The sequence below is a fragment of the Corvus moneduloides genome, chromosome 5 (assembly GCF_009650955.1).
Source record: "Corvus moneduloides isolate bCorMon1 chromosome 5, bCorMon1.pri, whole genome shotgun sequence".
Classification (NCBI taxonomy): domain Eukaryota; kingdom Metazoa; phylum Chordata; class Aves; order Passeriformes; family Corvidae; genus Corvus; species Corvus moneduloides.
The window spans coordinates 26,994,349-27,011,173 of NC_045480.1; the positions used below are offsets into that span (position 1 = coordinate 26,994,349).

The following is a 16,825-nucleotide window of genomic DNA, read 5'->3' on the forward strand; positions in this document are numbered from 1 at the left end:
AAGGTATATTTAATGCCTTGATTTTCTGGTACATGGGACAGCATGAGTGCCATTTCATCAAGAATATGAAGTACAGCCTGAGGCACTCAGTTAATGGTGTGTGAAGCACTGCTCTTAAAACTTCTCTCTAACCCTTACTAAAGAGTAATATTAGTGCTTTGATGAATGACTAGAAGTAGCTGAATTTCTGAAATTATTTTTACATTTTGGAAGGCTGATATATGAAAAGAGGCCATTCATTTACAAATAATCTGGATTTTAAATCAAAAAACGCTAATCTTGTCACAAGACTAACATGTTTGTTCTGGCCAGCTTTGCTCAGACACTGTCAATCATTTGGTTTTAGGACCGGTTGTCATTTGTTCCCATTTTAAGTGATGGTGATCCAACAGTCAGAGAAAATAGAATTATTCTTCACTGTAATTTGTTTCTTCTACCTGATTTCTACTTTTATTGCTGTTACCTAAGAAAGCATCAGCTTGGAGGCAACTGGGCTGATGTTGGAGTTCTTTGGGTATAAATGCCCATATACGTCAATAAAGTATACAGAAGGTTTCAGTATAGATCAGTGAGCCAAATTCCACTTATATAACATTGTCTCCCGGAGACTTGCAGTCTGGACCATTACTCAACTGACAATTAAAATTCCAGTGAGGCAGTGGACCCTATTCTTAGGACTTTTCCTGTAATATATTATTGTGTATCTTCTTGAAGGCGATCTTTGAAATTAGAAGAAGCTTTATCCTAAGTAGATCTGAAGATTTTAGCCCAGGAGATATAAAACAGATGATGATATGTCTTGGTTTTTCTAATTCAATTACCATCTATTTTTATCTCAGACAGAATTTGCATAGAAATGATGTAAGTGAAGAAAAATGGTATAAAAGAATCAAATGGAAGGTGATCTAATTGGTGAGACCTCAAACCTATTTATCAACAGTTTGCACATTAAGCTAGAAATCTCTATCTCTAGATAGATTTACCTCTAAATAATATAACATTATAATAAAACCAAAATTGCATTATCTCTAGAAAGCTTTTTGTTTCTTTCTTATACCTATTTCTGTAGGGTGGCATTTAATCAAGCACAGCAAAACATTTGGGTAGGCTTGATCCCATTTCTCTTCATCTCAGAGCTGGAGAAGCTCAGCCAAAAGAGCTAAAAATTGATACATCTCTCTCTTTTCAGATTGTGATTCTTTGCAATTTGTATTCCACAGAGAATCCTCCTCTCTGCTCATATTTCAGGGTCTTAAGAGCACGGATGTGTTGTGGCTGCAGGGAGTGACCACTGCAGATCCCTACGAGACAGGCTCTCGCCGTGGGGCACAGCAGCCGCCCAGGCTACGGAGTGCGGTGTCAGGGGAGCTGCTGGAGGACATCATGGGCACAGCTGCCCCGTGGTGCCTCTGCAGAGCTGGGGAGAGCTTGGTCTGACCACCTGTGCAGCACCATCGTGGTTATACTGTGGGGTAACAAGGAAGAGTTCTGCTGCCTAAGTGAAACTTCACTGGTCAGTGAGACCCAAGAGCCTGGGTTACAGCTGACGGTGCGACTTGGGGAATTGTGTCACCTGGCAGAAAAGCAGCCCACCCACCCCAGGGTACTCTACTCCAACCATCAAACACCGAGGAACTATTGTAGAGACTGAAATATAAGACTGAGAGGGGTTTTTTGCCTTTGTACACAATGCTATTAAAATAAATTGGCAGGTTAAGTTATTCTTGCAAAGAACAGTTAACAAAGACTTCAGACTCTGCAGAAAGCATTTATCAACACCTTTACTAAGTGGTTGTTTCCCCAATCTTTTGCTACATTTTGTTGCTGCATTATTTGCAGTCACTCGGTAGTTTCATAGCAATAAGCCACTGAATTGCTGCCTGTGAAGGCTAAGGCAGCACAAGGAATTTAGTGACAACTCTGTGCCTACAGACTGCACAGGGAATTTGGTTTTCTAAAGCTCCTATGAGGTCTGTGGAAAATCCCACATTCAGTATGCCAGCTTTTAAGTTTCGTGCTCTGATAGCTCTAAAGAGATTCCACTGCTTCCTCACCCATGGGGCTTTTCATAATGCCAGCAGTGGCATCCCAGAGACATTTACTTGCCTAACTGGTAGTGGAACCATATGGGACTTAGAAATCAGAACAATTATGCTGCTTCCCCATCTGGAACAAAAAGGATTAACCAGAGAAATGCAGCAGACAGAATATTGAGCGAATGCAAAGAGCTCCTCTTGGCATTCTGGCTTGACCAGATCCAGTCTTGGCTAGCAGAAACAGTGTGTCAGATGACAAATGTGGCAAAACACAGTGCTGTTTGCTCTGGGATGTATGTTTCTGGGATGTGATTACATGTCTGTGGGAAGCAGGTTCCTTCAGCCTTCCTGGCCAATTATGGCAGAACATGGGATATTGAATGTTATTTGTACTGTGAGGTTGCTGGTTCAAATATTGTCCCAAATGGCTTATAACTAAATACCATTACAATTTGATTAAAGCTCTGTCTTTAATATCAATTAGCCAGTGAAAAAGTAACTTATGGTTTTACCTTGATTCTTAGTAGGCAGATCCTATCATATCAACTGAACCCCGTGCTGTTCACCTGGAGTGGAAAAGTGAGGCATTTGGGAAAGCAGCTGCCATAATCCTGGAGAAAGCCTTACATGATTATGGAGTGTTGCTGTACCCTCTGCGGTAGAATACTTGACTTTACAGTTCTTTTTGCTTTCACGTCTCCTAATCAAGTAATTAGGATCACGTCTCTTTAATTATTTCCTTCTAATTAAGAATGGAAAGAGAACACAGTTGTAGTTAGAGATTCATCCATCACACAGTTAAGGACAAATCCTTCTCCAGGATAAATTGACATTGCTCTGATGACTTAAGGGGAGCTTCAGTCAACTGAAAGTCTTCCCCATTAACTTGGACAAGTTAAGCCCATAAGCCTGTTGTGGTCCTCAATAATGATTAGCATGCAAAAAATAATTGGCATTGGCCTCTTGGCAATGATGTTTGATTTAATTATTTGAAGACAAAAGTTCAGGGAATGAAGGTCAGTCATAAATGAGAACAAATGCAAATTCTGTTCTGAGTGTTTTCTTACATCTGTACCACAGCCTCCTACTGAGGAAAAAATATCACACCTCAACTTGGGTGATGAGATAATAATGTGAAGACTAATTCCTGAGAAGATTTTATCTTCTTTGCCTTGCCCCATATAATCCTCAAGTCCATAGCAGGAATGCAAGAATGCTGTGATTAGAGATCTACTGCCTGGAACCAAGTGCTATATAAATTGAGTTTAAAAGGAATACAAGGAAAATGGGAGCCTTCCCCCCAAATGTTAATCCATTATTTTCCCTTGTAAGTGGAGGGTGTTTCTTACCCTCACCTTGGGTATGAGACCACCTCCAAGCTGCTGAGTTGAAAAGTTGAACACTATCTTGAGCTGCAAACATCAAAGAACACAGTGGAAGTTTTTGAGTATTTACTCATATGTTTCAGATTCATGATGTAGACTAGAAGCTGACGGAAGGAAAAAAACCCCACAGAACCCAAACCACTTAGTAACTGGTTGCAGCAAAACCCATCAAGGTTTATTTTTATCCAGTCCCAAAATTTTCTTTAGTCAGAGTCCCTAAAGTCACTTTATATGCTGGAGAGAAATATGATTGTACAAACATGGGAAGAAATCTTTCTCTTCATAAGTAGAAAAATATGGCCTTTTATAAATGTTGGCTTTTCTTTGGGTAGTTGATAGTATTTTAGTGTTGATGACAAAAGTAACTGAAATCCAGTACAAATAGCAAGTGGGTGGTCTGGAAATAAAAGAAAAGCAATATGGATTGATTTACTTTTTTTGTGGAGTCTGTGATAGAGTGAGACTGTGAGACATTTTAGCTACATAACAGTTTGACTTTTTTACCTCTCTGATTATTCAGTATGAGATAGTAATAATGGTTGCAATGTCTTTGAAAGCTTTGCTGCCTAGAAAGCTCTGACACATCCCAATAAACTCAGTTTTCCCATGTTTATAAGGACACTAAACATATTTATGGAACTGGGCCAATTATAATACAGGAAAAGAATGTAGGAGGTTTTTGAAGACACGCTGAAGATTTTGCAGATAAAGTCTTACTATGGATTTCCATTTTGCATATTTGTTAGTTGAAAACTCAGAAGAGCTTTCTTTAGTATTACTGTACTAATAGAAAAAGTGAAGTGTGAGTAAAACAAGATAGAAGTTAAAAGTAATTGCTTTGAATTGTTGATCTTGGTTAACAAAACTGGAGAAAGAAGGAAGGGAAAAATACCTTATCTGTGACTAGGTAATTCCAAGGGGTTAATCTTGCCAGAGGTGATAATGCTGCTGCTGGGAAAAGGACACTGGACAGCCTCACAGGGCCCCCTGAAGGGACTTGAGCAGCTTCTGTATCTCAGACCCTTCCCCGTGGCCCTGGTGGATGTTCATTAAAGAAAAAAGCAGCACTTGTTTGGGGTTTTTTTACCCCAGAGAAATGCTCAGAGAATTGCAGTGTATTCATAAGAGAAATAAAAAGGTAACTCTCACCCAACCTAGGAATATTCAAATAACAAAGGTTACATAATCTAGGTTTTCTTTCTTACAGCTCATTGAGGAACTGCCTGAACTTTTGGCTGCTGAACTTTACAGTGTAGGGAGTGGGAAGGAACAAAAAGTAGTGATATCTAGCTACTGCCTGTCCTATTAAAAAAGCATGTGCCAAAATACTCTCTGATAAACAGAACTGTTGTTTGATTATTAAATATTAGACTGTTCAATAAATGTTTGATATATAATTCAACGAAAGCCATAAAAAATCAAACCTCCTTTCCCTCTTCATTATTTATGCCCATTATAAGTGTTATTCAAATATGATAAAACAATTTGATGAGTGATAGGTTTAGTGTTGACATTTCTTTGTTGGAGCTGGATCCACAAAGATAAACTCAACTAAGCATTAGTCAGAGTTTGCTGACATTAATGAACAGGGATGATCTAGACATGAATAAACTTGCGGACGCCTGCCTGATTAGTCACATGAGCCAAATTCATACGGAATCAGTCTGTGTGTTGTAAGGAACCTTGAAGCAGAAGATACATGTTCTTGGTCTACTGTGTATTATGGACATGGACTGAGCCTTACTAAATCTGAAGACTCCTGAGGAAAATGTTTTACTGTTTGAACACAGGCCTTCATGTAAATGTCATAGTTGGCCATGACACCTTGGTTACAGCTGGGACCAAAATCTTAATCCATCAGACTTCCGCAGAGGTGAAGAAGAAATTAAATTCCAGCTTGGCTTGTAAAGGTCAGGTTCATCTGGAAAATAAACACCAAGTATAACTTCAAAATGACAGCAGATCATGAAATCGCTGAGCAAACAAACGAGGTAGCACATCTAATGTTTAAAAGTCACTGTTTAATGACAGGTGTTGAAGACCAGTGCAAAGCCAGGGTTATACCTGCAGGGGAGCACCTTACAACCCACCCCATTAATCACCTTCTCCCGATATTCAGATGCCAACAGACTAAACACGTTCTACAGACACATGAATGGCTGGAGATTACTCCATTTCTGATGTTCGGGTTTTTTTCTCTGTCCCAGCTCTTGCTAAACAACCCACATTTCCATACAGTTGTAAAGCAGTGATCAGGACATTCCCAGTTATATAGGTCCTCTTGATAAAATCTGCCATGACAAGAAAATGTGTGCATGGAGGCATGAGAGGCAGCACCTTTTTCCAAGTGGATGAGGAGGGAAGATTGACGTGGTAAGTGAATAATGGTGCCAAGTCCCCTCAAAACATGTGGGCACTGCGTGTCTCAGGGGCAGCTTTTATTGTAAGAAAATCTTCAGGGTTGGTGCACTGAATGTCCCTTGCACCACCCTCATATTTTCCAAAGGTGAACCAAGTTTTTAATATTTACTGTGATTCAACACCACCATTTAGTGAGAAGAAGAGACTCATCTATTCAACCCAAAATCTTCAGGCTTTAGTTCAGGAAGAAAATGTGAGGATTATCCAATAGCCCTTAATATTGTCCATGGTATAATAAAAAACTCCAGTAGAACCATGGGCATCAAAACTTAGTGCTCATTTTCACTTAATTTTATAGGGACACTGGGACGTGAGTTAGCTGGACAAAAATATAGACCTTGGAAAAAAGCAGGACAGTTACATAAATCCCCAGAATTTCAGTAATAAAATGAAGTTAGAGTGTTAGGCAGATACCATCAGCTCCCTTTTAAGGAAGCTTAACAGACCACATAGGTTTTTTTAACCCCTTTATGTTTTATTTGAGTGCTGAGTAAACACCTGAGCTCTACAACGAATGTAGGCTGTGTGAAAGATCGATGTGCAAAAAATAAGCCATGTTTAGTACATCTGGAAATAATTATTGCACACTTAGCACAGGGTATAAATATTGTCATAATTCCAACCAGGAAGGCACAGGAGACATGGGAGATCATTAGCTTTTCCCCTTTTTAGAGACAGGTTCAAAATTTGTTTTCTAGTAGGAATACAAAGAGGTCTGTTATTGTTTATGTAACATGTGCTTGAGTAGTCTCATAACCATGGGACCCAAGAGCATCTTATTCTGGTATTTTGGGAGATACATCCTACCTCCTTTCCTGCAGTTTTCCCATCCACTCTTGCAGCCCTTCCATCCATCAGACCATTGTGCTGGCACCCTGCAGTTTGCAAGGGCAGAGTGTGCAGGCTGACTGACTGGCTGCACTTAGCTCAAAGCCACTGCAGGAGGCTTCTCTTAGAACTGGGACAATGTTCAGTGTCTGAAACAGTGGCCTGAGTGCTGTAATTCAGACTTTCTGAGCAAAGCCTGCATCCACTGCCCTGCTGCCATCTGCCCCTGGGGAGCTGGCAGGGCAATGGTGGGAGGGATGTGGCACACCTTGGGGAGTGCCGTGGGGGCTGGCACTGACCTCAAGGTTCGCACGACAGCACTCAGAGAAGAGATCTGCGCAAGAGTCTAAACTGGGTTATCACAGAATCATAGAATGGTTGGATTGGAAGGGACCTTGAAGATCACCTAATTCCAACCCCCCTGCCACAGGCAGGGACACCTTTCACTAGACCAGGTTGCTCAAAGCCCCTTGAGTGTTTCCAGGGATGGGGCATCCACAACTTCTCTGTGCAACCTGTCCCAGTGCTTCACCACCCTCACAATAGAGATACTCTTCCTAATCTTATCTTAGCCTACCCTTTCATCATGCAAATAGCAGGGGTAAAAAGAGCGGCTGCATTTTGAACAAGAGAGATTGACCACTCCATGGTATGCTCTTTTTGCATCCCACTAGTGATGAAGTAAGTGGACATGGGAACATCTGTAACGTTTCCAGTATTTTAGGACAGTGAAAGATAGTGCTGGCAGCAGATTTCAAAAACTGGTAAGAAAAGCACTGTTGACATAGTTAGAGCAGCACATGGTCTCCTTGTTATCCAGTCATTCCACCCCAAGTACACCCTTATGCACAAACAGTGCTGTAAATGAACACTTTGTAATGGTTACAGAGTAGGTGGCTTAGGACAAGTTGGTTCAAAGGGTGTGTTCTGTATTTAAGCTGCACTTGACATGACAAATCTTCCTCTTGTTTTCAAATGCAACACTAGCAAGGCCTCATTTATTTCCCTCAAGAAGCAAAAGCAAAATGTGGAAATTTCTTGATCCTGCTGCAATCCATCAAAAACAACAATTATGCCCATAGTCTTCCAGGAGGAGACATGAATGTTTTCCCCTTGAGGCATCTGAAATTGAAAATGAGAAGAATGTTACCTCACGAAATAAAATAAAACACCAGGAAAGAGACACATGAAGGGGTTAAGTGGCAGGGTCAGAAGTAAAATGAGAGCAAATATATTGATTTCATGACAATAAAATGATGGGTTTCACAGCAAGGATTTATTACTCTGCACTTCACAGTCTTGAACAATAAAGGCTTGGCTTTAATCACAGTTACAACATTAAGATATTAATTCATAGTTTCCCTCCCCTCTGCCACCAGAATTGTTTACTTTAGCCTGGATTTTGGTTTATCCTGTAAAGGAAATGGAATCTAACATTGAAATTTGGAACTTGACCCAAATGTACTACAGAACTGGGCCATATCGAAAAAAGATGAGACTGTGATACTCTGGCCTCATATTCTGGGGTCAGGTTTTCAATTACACATAAAAAGTGGGAACAGACCTTTCTGTATGCTGGTTTGTAATACCTCACAAGAGAAGAGAGTGGTCATTTGATCATGTACAGACAATCTCAAATGTCTAAACTGCAAAATCCCCACTCTGGCCTCACAGCCTATTGTACTTCATTACATTAAAGTTCACCTGGCCATATGTACAGAAAACTGCATGTACCAATAGGTCTAGTTTCTCATTTAGGAATGCTCATTATGCATATCTTCTGTGTTGTCATTTCCCCATTTTGTTCTTTCAGTTGTTTAAAACTGGAAAAAGGAAATGCCCTGGTCAAAAGAGAGCTCTGTCTGCATCGTAGAGTAACTTGACCCTGTCATGAGCCTAAACTGTATGTCTCACTCCTTCCCTTGCTGTGATGTGTACCAAACCAACCCCCCATCCTTCCCTTCCCTTCCCTTCCCTTCCCTTCCCTTCCCTTCCCTTCCCTTCCCCTTCCCCTTCCCCTTCCCCTTCCCCTTCCCCTTCCCCTTCCCCTTCCCCTTCCCCTTCCCTCTTTACCTCTTTTATTATTAAATTAAATTAAATTAAAAAAAAACAAACCTAATTTTTTTGGCACCAACATCTAACCTTTTTTGTTTTTAAACAAGTTTTGGGATGTATTTCAAACCTTTCTGGGTTCGATCCATGTTATCCATAGGGACTCAAGTTTTCTTTGCTCTTCTATGTTTAGACTGGATTGTAACAGTGACCGGTGACAGGACTGGAGGGAACAGCATGAAGCTGTGTCACGGTAGGTTTAGGTTGGATGTCAGGAAAAGGTTTTTCACCCAGAGGGTGGCTGAGCACTGGAAGAGGCTCCCCAGGGCAGTGGTCACAGCACCAACCTGACAGAGTTCAAGAAGCATTTGGACAACACTGTCAGGCACATGGTGTGACTCTTGGGGTGTCTTGCCTAGGGGCAGAAGTTGGACTTGATGATCCTGATGGGTCCTTTCCAACTCAACATATTGTATAATTCTATGTTTCTGTGATAGCTCCAGCTACTTCCCTCTTCGAATACATTCCTACTGGGCAAAATCGTTTGCTAATGTAGATTTACAACTGAGGCCTGAGAAATGCAATTATTTGTAATTTCAGGGGTTGCCCAGGCAAGAAATCTGCTACAAAATCATATAATGGAACTGGGTGGTCTGATTACTCTTGCCCAAATACAGTGCATGGCAAATATTTTTCTTCATGTGTCTGTTCTTCTCTGGCCAAACTCTTGAGTACAGGGAGGACATGGTGGAGATACTAAAACGGGAGAAGAAAATATTTTTTTGCAAAGGTGAGCACAGAGAGTGATCTGCATCTGTCTGCAAGGCAAAGAGATTAAATGCTCTGCAGGAGGCAGAGTCATGCAAAAGCAGACAGGTCACAAATAAAACTGTAGGATTTTTGGCTGGGTATTTCCTGAAACTGGTCTCTATAAATTAAATTACATTCTGAGGAGGAAGGTTACTGGCAAGGAAGGTGTTCTCACATCCAACAGGTTAGCAGAGGTTGGGATCCTCTGCTGCAATTGGCTCAAAATATGGCTATATGTATTTTCAGCAAGGACAAAAGCATGACATGAACATGCACATTTCAGGTATGTGAATAGACAAAGTTTAAGGCATCTTTTCCTTTTAGGGACTGAATAGATTTTCCAGCCTCCTCCTGTGGGGCTATACTTCACCGCATCCCTGAAGTTACTCTGAATGCTGTAATGATGCACACGCAACACAGAACAGCAAATAACCCGAAGCTTGATTTCAAGCTGTATCTGTCCTTAGCATGCAGGTTTCCAGTTCCTGGGATAAACATACCTTCAGAATTTTTATTATTTTTTTTTCAGTGCTTGGTGGATAAGACCATAAATGATAATTACAAGAGTAATTTGAAGCTTTTTCTTGTGATCAAAGAATGTACTAGGACTACAGTTTGCCTGTATAAAGAACATCCTTGATGGTCATTTAACAGAGGCAATTCATGTTAACTGTGTGGTTGTTTCTCTAGAAGGGAAATATTTTGCACTAAATATTTCTTCATAAATAAATATTTGTTCATAAAATGTATGTGTGTATGCACAAAGATGGTGTTTATTCATCTTCTTCAGCTATTTCAACTATTGCATATGGTGAAGAAATATCACTTGAATTTTTCTTTGCTGAAATCTCAATTTTTCTCCTTTAATTTTTAGATTGAGAAGAGCTGGTAGCTGTGCCCTTGCCAATAAAAATAACTCCTGGTAACAACATGTATGAGGTGAATTATTTGTTAATCTTCTGAAAGAGCAAGGAGAACAAAGAGGGGATGAGATGGAGCTACAGAAAAAAGTGACATGAGGGCCAGGATTTCACCGCTAGAGAGTGTAATTCTACTACATAATTTGACCTTTACTTGTCCTAGAGAGAAACTGATTCAAAGCAATTAACTTAGAAATACGTGATATGTTGACTAGGATTGCCTGAAGTACTTTCTTTAGGTCTTTTATCAAAATGAAAATCAAATGCTTGGAAGAAAAATGCATTACTTCCTCTGTGCATTACTTAGCATGAGTTTCAGGTGGCATTTTGCAAAGTAAGATGTATGTAAATTGGAATAAGAGCTTATATCAAACTTGTCCTTGAGGCAGATGGTTATGCATTCAAATTTAAATTTCAAGCATTTTAATAAATGAAGTCACCCGTAATGCATTTATATGTATTTTTAAATTTTGTTTTCAACTCTGTGTGTTCTATCACTATGCATTCCCCTTGGGCTGATATTGCAATTTTTACCTCAAAGACAGTTTTTAGACAATTCTGCCTTTGCTTCTGCTGTGGAGAAGCAAAGCTGCACTGTGAAACTCACTGCTGTTCCATGGCTTAAGGATAAGTAAACCAGGCATGTAATGGTTAGAGAAATAGTGGAAATGAACCTCTTACTTACACGTGATGCCACTTCCGTTTATGGATGTATAACTCTGTCATGAGGCTCACATGGAGATTCTTCACTTGACTGCTGCAGTCTGCCTGTGGCGGCACCCACACGCAGCTTCAGGTCTTTTTCAGTGAACACACAGTCAGGCCTCAGGTCATATCTCACTTGATAATGCCTGGGATTTCTCTGCCTTGCTGCAGCCTCATTCCTTCTCACTGAACTGAGAGATGAAGCCAGAAGCAAGAATTGGCACCTGCAGGACCTGCTGGAGGGCATGAGCTCTGAGGGAGCTCTGGAAGCCTGTGGTGTGGATCTAGTCACAGACTGGTGCTGGCAGAGAAAATGAGGGTTCCCAGGTCATCTCCTATGGCCACTGTTAGATGATGTGAGAAGCCTGTGAAATGCAGAGTCACAGATGTCCGGGCTATGGATGAGGAAAATGTGCAGCTTGGCATCAGGCCTATGGACAGCCTTAGTAGCCCTTGCTCAAACCAACCTCCAGCTTAGCTAGAATGACCACAGGATCACAGAACCTGAGCAAGAATAAGGCTACTGAGTGTACCCCAGCAATCCATGTTAAGGGATGATTAATGGCTCCTCTGGGTGTGCACAAGTGTGCATACAAAAGATACAGCACTTGTACCTGGAATCTGGCAGGTCTAAGAACAGTCTGACTGAGTTATGCATCCATAGTATCTGTTCCTTACCACTCCTCTCCCAAGGAGTATATTGGGAAAGAGTTTATATGACAGGTTCCAGTAAGCACATAAATGCTGTGCTCGGGAACCTGGGAAGGGGTCATCATATACGCTGAGATCTGTGAATGTGGTTACACCTCTAACAACATCCTTGAAAATATGTCTTAGCCCTGAAGCTAGTGAAACCATTATTTTTGAGTGCAACTGCATTTATTTTAGCTGAGTTTGCTATAGGTTTGAATCTTACTAGGTTTTTCTCTGCTGGAATTTTTAAACTTTGCAGTGAATTGAGGTATATGTAACCTAAAATATCTATTAGTGTTTTAAAAGTTTTGCTCCATTCTCTTTTCAAAACAAAGCTGGTATAAACTTACATCTCACATACACTAAATCCAGCAATTAACTCAGTCATAGCATGTTCCAAAGGACATGCTGTTCTGTGACTGACCACTGAAATACCAAACCAATTATGTTCAATTCATGTATCATTTAGGCAACACAATGCATTTAAGAAAGAATGAGTATTTTAAGTGAGTTTTATATGGTTTCCATGGTGATTGTACTAAAATTAATAACAATAGTCTTAAATATGTTTTCATTTAGAATATCTTGAAAAGAATTTGTTTGGTTCCGACATGCTGTGTTTACACTATTATTTGTTCCAAATCACCGATTATTATAAAATGTAGATAAATTGGTGTGGCAGTATTGTTCAAACACTTTAACAGAGCACCAAAATAGTTCAAAGCTTGTTGCTCAATATTTTTATCCCAGCTGACATGCACATTAAATTGGGGAAATGTTCCAAAAAGGCAGTAACAGTATGATTTAAATTCGATGCCATAGTTTTGCATTAGGCCATCTTCCAGAGTACATTTTGCTCTTGCTGTTTTATTATAGAATTCAGGAGCTTATCAAGAGACAGCTAAACTTTGTTGGCAGCTTCTCAGGAACACACAGCAGTTAAAAACTCAGAGTATTTGCATAGCAGTGAGGGGTAGGGGCAACAATTGTTACACAGATTACACTGATAGCTCTTACTTTGGCTGTAACCACCACCCCTCCATCCACATATGCTTCAAACCCTATCCAGAGCTAAGTCTCTGGGCTTTAGATGAAGACGGGAACAGGATACCTCTGAAAAATGGATTGGGGTGAGTATTGAACAACCTAGTCTTGGCCTCTCAGCTGAGGAATGAGGTGGGTTTAGGCTTTTTGAAGCTTTGGCTTTCACTAACTAGTGTAAGGTGGCAGCATGCACGTAAAACCCTTGTAATACTTTTTAAAAGTCAGTCAAGACTAAGTTATGCTGTTCTTCTGTGAATTATAAATACTGCAGCCACAGTTAGCTTCCAAGACACAGGTCAAGCTGAATGACATCTGGACTCTGAGGTAACCCTAGATGAAAATGCTCCTCCTGTGTTCAACTCAGTCTTCTTGGAAGCTGCTCCTCTATAAATGTTTAATAATGCACAGTAACTGCAGATACTGGCCAGCTGGGATATGAATGCTTTTGTTCATATGCAACTACTTTGAAAAACTGAGATAATGCTAGGAAGAAAACAGTGCTTGAACTGGGAAATATTCCTGGTTATTTCTTCTCAACTTCTCCTTCTATATTTGAATTTTGTCTGTCTTTCCTCAAGTCTGCATGGAAATCTGCACTTTCCAAAAGAGCTGAGTACAATCGTGTATAATCATGTGCAAATGCACAAGGATGATGGTTCCAGAAAATGTGTGCCTGAGTTCTGAGACAGCAGGAGAGGAAGCAGAAGCATCGCTGTTATTGCAGTACCAACTTCTTGCTGGAAGGAAGTTTATGTTTAGGGAAGGTAGGAATACAATACTGCTGTTACAAAGCTGTCTCTTCTTTAAAACACATTTGCTCAGGGTCATCCAGAGAGAAACATAACTTTACTTTTACAGGAGATGTTGGATTTTGGCTGATGTGCTTCAGCTGATCTTGATGGTGTTTTTGTAAGCAAAGACTTCAGCTCATATAGGAGGCTTGCAACTTGCTGCAGAGAATGCACTGCTGTTACTGGGTGAAATTCTCCATCCAGCCTCGTAGAGGTCAAACAGCCAGATCTGATGATTTTTGCCAAAATTTCCTTTCTTTTTTCTTTTTTTTTAAACTTGGAAAAAGGGAGCAATGATCACAGTGATTTCAGGCCCTTTCTAGTTTTCTCTAGCTCCCTGGCCTTGGCCACAGGCTCTGTGTAAAATACGGACATCTTGGCTCAGGTTTTCCAGGCAGTATGTTCTGCCTTTAGACAAGGTCCACCACTCTTTTTGCACCTAGGTCAAAGTAAGAATTTTAGCAAAATTACTGGAGGGAGCTGTTGAGGAAAAAAAACAGACTAGATTTTGTCTCTCTTAGAAGCATCTTATGTTTCCCTTTATCAGCCTGTGCATCAGGGAAAATGGCCACAGTTTGGGATAGATTTGACTCAGATCAACATTTATCTGCAGCTCTAGCAGCTAAACCTATGAGCAAAGCACAAATATCATGAAGAAAACAGTCTACTAAGTGTCAGAGGGTTGCAGTGATCCAAGTGAGAGCCCATACTACTAATAACTGGCTTAGCTGAGAAGTATCTGAGGACATAGCCTTTGTTTCTTTTATAGCAGGAGAAGAAAGGAAACCTGTTATACTTCAAGGGCTGCTCTCTGTGTGTGGTCTTTTCCTCACACAAGCTTACCTGAAAAGTCAGCGTTATGTTCATAAGCATCCTGCAGTTATTTTAACTTCTTTTTCTTGGCTGTGGTTCTAATACAACTTCTGCTCAAGTATCAAAATGTGCCACACACAAGTAACTACTCAGACAGCAAAGTGGGTTATCTCAGACAACATAGCCAGCAACACACACGCTGTTTTGCACTCCTGTCTCTAATGTAAACGACCTTTACCTGGCATAATGCATTTCTGATGTAGAGAAAACTGACACACTTTTGATAACTGATGCTGATTTGCAATTAACTGTAAAGTGCAAAGCAACTGTCTTAATTTGAACACAGGGAAAAAGGGCTTTGGGATCTTCACATAGCATTGTACGTACCCTGAAAGTCCTTGAATTATATATTCCTTGGGAATTACTTGCTGTCTAGTTACAATCTAGTTACAATTCCTGTAATGATACACCATTGTTTTCTTATCATATCTACGACTACATGATAATAGGTCTTTCTGTTCTGGTTCCAACAGCTTCATACACAGGTGATGCCAAGCTCTACTTTTTGTCTCCTTTCACAGAATCACAGAATGGGCAAGGTTGAAAAGAATTTCATTGGATCATCTTGTCCAACCTCACTGCTCAAGGAGGGGCATCCTAGAACACATTGCACAGGGTTGTGTCTAGATGGTTCTTGAATATTATAGCATAGCATCACAGTGTTGTGCTTTGTGCTAAATGCTGAAAGTAAACAGCAAGCGGATGAAAGTAACAAGCCAAAACATTAAAGCGCATTTTTGTCCCTTTCACTGTCTTTCAAAAATATTTTAAGTTTTACACTATAAAATACTGTCACTCTTTCTTTCTGTTTTACTTACGATTGTGGTGGGGTGAGAGGGCAGGTCAGACTCTGGATCAGACTTGAATTTTTTGCATTTGCCAAGAAGCCATTTTAATGATTGTAACAATTCAGGAAGACCCACTAGCCAGATAAACTAAAACCACCATCTGTGAGTTTCTGAGTGTACCCACCACTGTGCACATGTGCTTAGGGCTGTGTGTGTGTTTTGGGCTCTGTGTGTGCTTTGAGCTGTGTAGATACTTAGTTTAACCTGCCATTTGCAAGAAAAGAGCCTGTGATCAGATACATCTGGAAGCTTTTACCAGAGGTGTGAACCACTGTCAGTCCTGTTTCTCTTAAAAAGTGCTTGCAAGATAAATAAGCAAAATTATCATAGTACAGATAATATGGTGGTGCAGAAGGGAAGGAAATGGACTTGTGGAGTCTGAGTGCCTGCACTTTAATTTGGTCACTTACCTTGATTTTCATTTCTGCCAGTACAGAAGAGGCAATACTGTGATACATGGAAAATAAGTTAACCTTTCATAAGGAAGCTTGGGTTCAATAAGAACACATTGATTCAGCCCGGCAGGGAATTTGATATATTTCTTCTCACTGATGCCATTATCAGTCCTCCAGAGCAGTGCATTGTTACTTTTCTGCAATATAGAGCACTGATTGTTTTTGAAATGTTGATGCAGTTTGTCAAAGCAATGAGGTTGTTCTCATTTATGAGAAGACTTCTTTCTACAACTAGATTAGTGCAGTAGTGCAGAGGAAGCTTTCAGAAAGCAATAACTGAAGCTCAGTGCCTTTAATGTGCCTGTATTTTTTAAGATTAGTACACATTACTGTCAGCAACTTTTATACCCGAGGAATCAGACAAAACAGTGCAGGTAAACACACTAAAGCCTTTAAGGAGAAAGGAATAAATGGAAACTGTGATGGTTATAGGCTTTTGGATGGTCTATCTTTAAGAAAATTCCTCTTTGTGACTACTCTATCCCTACCAATATTCTCCCGCAGGCAGACTATTTTTGTCTATTAATCATATATGTGCTATCAATATTGGCTCCTTTGATAACAAAGCAAAAATCAATGAAGATGAAGTCAGGGATAGTCTGGTTTCTATTAGCGTTTTAGCATGATGAAAGATGAGTTTTCTTTTACTGATTAACACATCTGAGTCTGAAATACTGCTGAGTTTTGTGAAGGGAGAATTTACTGCTTCAATAACCATACTAGTATTTAGTCTTCCTATGTCTCCATGTAAATTTCATGGGAAAAATGGCAAGATAGGAGATATGTGGCTGCCTAGTGCTGCAGGCAGGTGTGATTAGTCTTACACTTATTTTTCAAGTGGTACGTTGTGATATTAAACTTGATAAGCACCCTTGAGAGCAGGAGACAGGGCAAAAAAGGCTTGTAAATGCACTCACACACTTAAAATTGCATTGTCAAAATTTCCAGTCTTTGAAGTTCCTGA

The 16,825-nt window shown here is 40.1% G+C and overlaps 1 long non-coding RNA gene across 1 annotated transcript; it reads right to left on the minus strand.

Annotated features, from left to right (window-relative positions):
• Window positions 1-5,422: 5,422 nt before the first annotated feature.
• Window positions 5,423-8,630, minus strand: LOC116443689. Its single transcript, XR_004240028.1, has 2 exons — window positions 8,405-8,630; window positions 5,423-7,792 (listed from the first exon to the last, which is right to left on the minus strand). It is a non-coding gene; the product is annotated as an uncharacterized LOC116443689 (long non-coding RNA).
• Window positions 8,631-16,825: the final 8,195 nt, after the last annotated feature.